The sequence below is a fragment of the Littorina saxatilis genome, linkage group LG11 (assembly GCF_037325665.1).
Source record: "Littorina saxatilis isolate snail1 linkage group LG11, US_GU_Lsax_2.0, whole genome shotgun sequence".
NCBI lineage: Eukaryota > Metazoa > Mollusca > Gastropoda > Littorinimorpha > Littorinidae > Littorina > Littorina saxatilis.
Window position 1 is genome coordinate 27,343,582 of NC_090255.1, and position 6,989 is coordinate 27,350,570.

Genomic DNA, 6,989 nt, shown 5'->3' on the forward strand with positions numbered 1-6,989 from the left:
GTCCCCTCCAGAGAGCAGACCGCCACCACGTCCCTCCGTCGACCCCCCAGAACGTCACACGTTGAAGACTGACAGCAGAAGTACTATTCAGGGAAGGATGGAACAGGAACAATGAGACCAAGGTCACCATGAGAGCTCCGGGCATGAAGGGCCACAAGAGCAAGGACATTTATAATTTTGGATGATTAATGAGATGAGGATGATTATAATGATGATGCTATGGATTTCCAATTTGGTTTGAGACTACGTGACAGGGCAGCACTCTACGCTTATTGTCATAATATATCCTGGCATCAACCAGGCCCGAGAACTGCCGCACCTGCGGTGTTGGTCAGGTATACAGAACCTGAGCACCCTCAAAGTCGCATTCGTTAAGTGAATGACACTCGGCTGTGTGATTCCAGCCTTCCCATAGGAACCATAGCACTTCCACTCTGGGTAGGAGCCGACCGTAGCCCGAAAACCCCACATGACCCTGATGGGATTCGAACCCACGACCTCCCGGCCCGCAGCCCGATGCGCTAACCACTGCGCTACGGGGGCCGGTGGATTGATGAAAACTTAGAACACCCAGCACTTTCCAATGAAGAAAGAGATTGTTTGGAAGGGAAAATTACCATGCAAGATTTGTTTGTTTGTTTGTTTATTTGTTGCTTAACGTCCAGCCGACTACGCAGAGCCATATCAGGACGATCCATGCAAGAAATGATGGCAGTTATTAAACGGTTAAATAACGACAAAAGCCCTGGTTCAGATGGGTATACAGCTGAGTTTTTTAAGTTCTTTTTTAAAGATCTCTGTTCTTTTCTTTTGAGATCCCTGAATTGTAGCTTTGAAAAGGGAGAGATGTCTATCACCCAGAGACAGGGAGTTATTACCTGTATACCAAAGGATGGAAAGGATAAAAGTTTTTGGAAAAATTGGCGACCCATTACACTGTTGAATGTAGTTTATAAGATTGCTTCATCCTGTATTGCTGAACGGTTAAAGTCTGTGTTACCAAACTTGATCCATGAAGATCAGACAGGCTTTCTTAAAGGAAGGTACATTCGCCAAAACATAAGGTTATTATATGATACTCTATTTTATGTGAATAAGCATAACATACGTGGCCTCTTAATGTGCATTGACTTTGAAAAAGCTTTCGACAGCGTTTCTTGGTCCTTCATTGATAAATGTTTGTGCAAATTCAACTTCGGTGATGACATTAAAAGATGGATTTTTACTTTTTATAATAATATTAGATCATGTGTTTCTGTGAATGGTAAATATTCCAGTTGGTTTGATGTACAAAGAGGTACCAGACAAGGAGATCCATTGTCACCTTATTTATATCTTCTTCTTCTTCTTCTGCGTTCGATGTTGGTGGCCGTGCTAGATCCTCAGACCAGTGGCTGCCAGGAAGTTGGCAGTCTTGCGCAGTTCGTCGGCAGGACCCCAGAGTTTGGCTCCAACACTGGTCTCTTCTTGCCAGAACTTCTGGCGTATTGTCTCTAGATGGGGGCAGTTCTGGAGAATGTGCTCCGGAGTTTGCTCTTCCGAGCCACATTCACAGTGTGCGTCATCCGCAAGGCCCAGTCTCTTGAGGTGTTTCTTCAGTCCACAGTGCCCTGTCCTTAGACGGAAAATGGTGGTTTGGCTTCTCCGGTCAAGTTTGTTGATGGGGTCTTCCTGTGGGTTGTAGTCTCCGTTTCTCTTTTTCCAGTTTTCTTTCTTCTTCCGTTGTAGAAGAGTCTTGGCTTCTTTGTACGAGGTGGAGTTGTGTGGTTGGGGAAGTCTCGCACCTCCTTTTGCCAGCCTGTCCGCTTCTTCATTGCCGGCAATGCCGACATGAGCCGGTATCCACTGGAGCACCACCTTGTTGTGTTGAGACAGGGTGCTGAGGCAGTTGTCGAGTTGCCTGGTGGGGAGGTCAGTGGGGCCAGACAGAATATCTAATATGTGCCGAATTTCTGTCCATTATGATCCGCCAGAGTACAGAGATAAAAGGAATAAAGGTGGCAGAGGATGAAATATTAATATCCCAGTTTGCAGATGATACCGCCCTGTTTCTGGATGGTTCAAAACAATCTTTTTGTGCATGTATCAACGTTTTGAAGCAATTTGCCTCTATATCCGGTCTGAAAATGAATTATGAGAAAACCACGGCAGTCTGGATAGGCTCACATAAAAATTGTAATATTGAATTTATTCCGGAACTTATGCTCAGTTGGAACCCTGTAACATTTAAAATTCTTGGCATTGTTTTTTCTTGTTTTTTCTGATGAAGCTTCCATAAGCGAAAATTCGTACCGTCTTGTCTCGTTCTTGTATTGGTAAGTACAGTATTTCTTTGTTTTTTAACTTTGTTCATCTTACCACAGTCACTTCGTTGTTTAGATTGTTTTTTCAGTCAACTTAGATGACATTATACCCCTTAACTATGAACATAAATTGGTAGAAATTGAGAATTTGTTCAGGTCCTGGTCCAGAAGAAATTTAACCCCCTTTGGAAAAATAACAGTTATTAAGAGTTTGGCGCTGTCTAAGTTAACTCATCTGTTTATGAGTTTACCAGACCCTGATGATAAGGTTTTGTTTGATCTGAATAGGTTATTTTTCTCATTTCTATGGGATGGTAAGAAAGATAGAATAAAGAGAACAACAGCATATCAGTCGTTTGAAGAGGGGGGGGGCTTAAAATGGTGGATTTGAAATGCTTTTTGTCAGCTCTGAAGATATCATGGTTACAGCGAGTCATTTGTAGCGAAGGAAAAGTAACTAAACTTCTACAAGCTCTGTGTCCACTTGAACATAACATTCACAAGAGAGGAGGTGAGTTTGGAAACATATTGATGCAAAGAGTTCAGAATCCTTTCTGGAGAGATGTTTTCAAACATTATAAGCTTTTTGCATGCAAATGTGTCCCCATCTCCTTGAGTGACTTTGCTTCAGAGCGTCTGTATTATAATGTACATATTTGCATAGATAAAAAGGTTATTTTTAACAGGAATTGGATGGAAAACGGCATTATTACAGTCGGTCACTTGATGAGAGCCGATGGGTTTTTGTCATATAACGATTTTAAATTGAAACATCCAAATTTACAACTGAATTTTGGTTTTTTCGAGGGCGTTATGCGCTCAGTTAAGAATTTTCATAAAAGATTAAAGTTGGATGCAGTTTTAAACAATGTTTTTCATATTGGTGATGATGTTGTATGGAAACAAATAGCTAAAGGTGGAGTAAAACATATATATACCCATCTTGTGAAAAATGATGGCAATCTACAGTGCATGGAAAATGGTCTAATTTATTGAATTTTGATGTAAATGTTAGAAAGGTGTTTTTGAAAATAAGGCGAACTACACAAGACACATACCTGAGGTGGTTCCAATATAGAATACTACATAGAATGTGTCCCACTCAACGCCTGTTATTTTTGATGAACATTTCTGACACATCATTAAGTAGCTTTTGTACACAGGAAGAGGAAACCTAAGAACATTTGTTTTGGGAGTGCACAAGAGTCAAGCTTTTTTGGTCTGATTTCACAGAATGGTTATGCCTAAATTTCACACATTGCAGTAATTTGAATTTGTCAAAAGAGCTTGTCATTTTAGGGTACTTAGACAACTTTCACACGGATGCTGTTTTTGATTTGTTTATTCTCCTTGCCAAACAAATTATATTTGGAGCCAAATTAAATAAGACAGTCCCAACTCTAAATGTTTTTGTGAAAATTGTTAAACAAAGATTTTTGATCGAAAAGTATAATGCTAGTGTAAATAATTATTATGGTAAGTTTGCAAAGGATTGGTGTTTATATGGACACTTTTTGACTCACATGCGAAGCAAAAGTGAGTCTATGTACTCACCCGAGTCGTCCGTCCGTCCGTCCGTCCGGCCGGCCGGCCGACCGGCCGGCCGTCCGGAAAACTTTAACGTTGGATATTTCTTGGACACTATTCAGTCTATCAGTACCAAATTTGGCAAGATGGTGTATGATGACAAGGCCCCAAAAAACATACATAGCATCTTGACCTTGCTTCAAGGTCAAGGTCGCAGGGGCCATAAATGTTGTCTAAAAAACAGCTATTTTTCACATTTTTCACATTTTCTCTGAAGTTTTTGAGATTGAATACCTCACCTATATATGATATATAGGGCAAAGTAAGCCCCATCTTTTGATACCAGTTTGGTTTACCTTGCTTCAAGGTCAAGGTCACAGGAGCTCTTCAAAGTTGGATTGTATACATATTTTGAAGTGACCTTGACCCTGAACTATGGAAGATAACTGTTTCAAACTTAAAAATTATGTGGGGCACATATTATACTTTCATCATGAGACACATTTGGTCACATATGATCAAGGTCAAGGTCACTTTGACCCTTATGAAATGTGACCAAAATAAGGTAGTGAACCACTAAAAGTGACCATATCTCATGGTAGAAAGAGCCAATAAGCACCATTGTACTTCCTATGTCTTGAATTAACAGCTTTGTGTTGCATGACCTTGGATGACCTTGACCTTGGGTCAAGGTCACATGTATTTTGGTAGGAAAAATGTGTAAAGCAGTTCTTAGTGTATGATGTCATTGCTAGGTTTAGCTGAAGGTCAAGGTCATGTAAAGGTCAAGGTCAAGCATGTGAGTCGTATGGGCTTTGCCCTTCTTGTTTCATTGATGCCATAGGATAATTGCATTGATTGATTTTGTATGAACATTTTTGAATGTGATACTCCCTGACCCATTTATTCATAACATGTTATAGAGTACTTGTATGCCGATAATTAAACCCCAAGTATACTTGGAGGCTAAAATGTGACCACCGTCCCCACCTACCCCCCCTCCCCCAACCTCAGTTACCCCCCCCCCCCCCACACCTCCCCCCCCTTCCATGTCTCCTGTCTTTTCAACAACCCACCCTACTGTCTATGTCTGTGTCTTGTCTAGGTATGTGCGTGTGTATGCGCTTAGACAGCCATACCTTATGTTGATAAACACTGTGTATGCTGTAAAAAAAAAAGAAGAAAAAAAAAGTGGTTTAAACCACTTATTTAAACTTATTTAAGTAAATACGCCTTCTGATGCGTGGCCACAGGCACACGCTGGATTATTGCTCAAGTGCCTATCGACTAGGTGCTGGTTTAAATCGGTCATGCCTAACCTTAATTTACTGTGAATCACTTGGACCTGTCGTTCTCCAATATAAAAATACGGTGGCATAACTGGATCGTTAGCAGTTAATTATCTTTTAAATTGGCTTATGGATTCGATAAGTTTGATTTCATCAGGCAAGGCATTCCATAGATGTGTTGTTGATGGGAAAAACGATGATTTATACAACTCTGTTTTATACGATGGAATCTTGCGTTCTAATGGGCGTCTCCTGTGATACGGGTTGTCTGCAGATACGAGAGGTGGGAGTTCAGCACTTAAATAAGGGGGAACTTTGTTATGAACAATTTTATAAAATAATATTAATTTATGGCGTTTGCGTCGTTCAGAGAGTGTAGTAAAACCCGATTCTTGATATAATTTTCGGTGACTTGTTCCTCGAACTGTTCCAATAATAATTCGTATTGCCTCTAAGTGAAGACCTTCTAATTCATCTGCTAATCCAGTAGTGCAATTATCCCATACAACGTCTGCGTAATCAATACTTGGCAATATGAATGATTTATACATGTTCTCTAGTGATTTTCTGCTTAATCTATATTTATATGAGCGCAGACAAGAAATCAATAAGCGGCATTTGGCTACGATAGATTTTGTTTGGGACTCCCATTTACAGTTATTTTGAACGATTACACCTAGGTGCTTGTGCTTTTCTACATCTTGTAATGTGTTATCGCCAAACTTTAGTTCAGTAAAATCCGGATTCTGTTTTCTGCCTAAATTTAATAATTCTGTTTTAGTTTGATTGAAAAGAACTTTCCACTTTTTTGCCCATTTAAAAATTTTACTCAGGTCTGAATTTAAAATCTCGGCTCTGAGAACAGGATTTTCAATGGATAAATACATACTTGTGTCATCAGCGAATAATTTAATAACAGATTCAATATTTTTCACTATATCGTTAATATAAACGAGGAACAACGTAGGGCCTAATACTGATCCTTGTGGGACTCCTGCTGAGACGGGTAAATATATTGACTTATTTCCTTTTAGAACAACTGCCTGTTTACGCCCAGAGAGGTAATCTTGGAACCAGATTAAGAGCCGTCCACGTATTCCGATTGCGTCCAGTTTCCTAATGAGGCCCTTGTGCCATACTTTATCAAACGCCGTGATGTTCGTTCTTACCTATCTCCATTACCTCGTCATTAAAATGCAGGACCAGTTTTTAAGGGCAGGTGGGCCAGTGCACTACCTTTTTTTTCATTTTGAATGTATTATTGTGTTTGAATGTTATTTTATGAAAGAAATGAATAAACAATGACAAATAATAGTCACTTTTTGTATTTTGGGTTGCTGGTTTTTGTTTTACGAGACAAAAACAGTCATAATACAGACAAAAGTGGAGTACACGAGGAAAACGATATTTCAGCAGATATGATTGTCACATTTCTAATTATTGTTTTATTTTATCTGTCTGAGTATGCTCCAGGGGGATACGAAGCAGATCTTGATTATTATATTTATATTTGGAGTTATGAACACTTATTTGTTACAACCGTCGAACTTGAGGGTAACGCCTGCAAAATTATTTTTTGAAATATTCTAGTTATGACTGTAATACAATTTCAACAAAATCCCTTCGTATCTCCCTAGAATGTTATATTCTGCACACAATATAAAAATAAATATTGCTCTAGCTAAATTACAGCCAGAGAAATCGCAACACTCGAGACGCAACCGTTGGCAAAATGGCTGAAATGAGAAAAACGACATTGAAGATTGAACACCACAGAAACACTATTGAAACAGACATACAAGGACATAACTGTGTTATGAATGAACAGCTGAGTTTATTTGTATTGCAAACTAACCAGCCTTTAGCACGC

The 6,989-nt window shown here is 39.5% G+C and overlaps 1 non-coding gene across 1 annotated transcript; it reads right to left on the minus strand.

The window, feature by feature from the left end:
* Window positions 1-470: 470 nt before the first annotated feature.
* Window positions 471-544, minus strand: Trnar-gcg (transfer RNA arginine (anticodon GCG)). The gene has a single exon. It is a non-coding gene; the product is annotated as a tRNA-Arg (tRNA).
* Window positions 545-6,989: the final 6,445 nt, after the last annotated feature.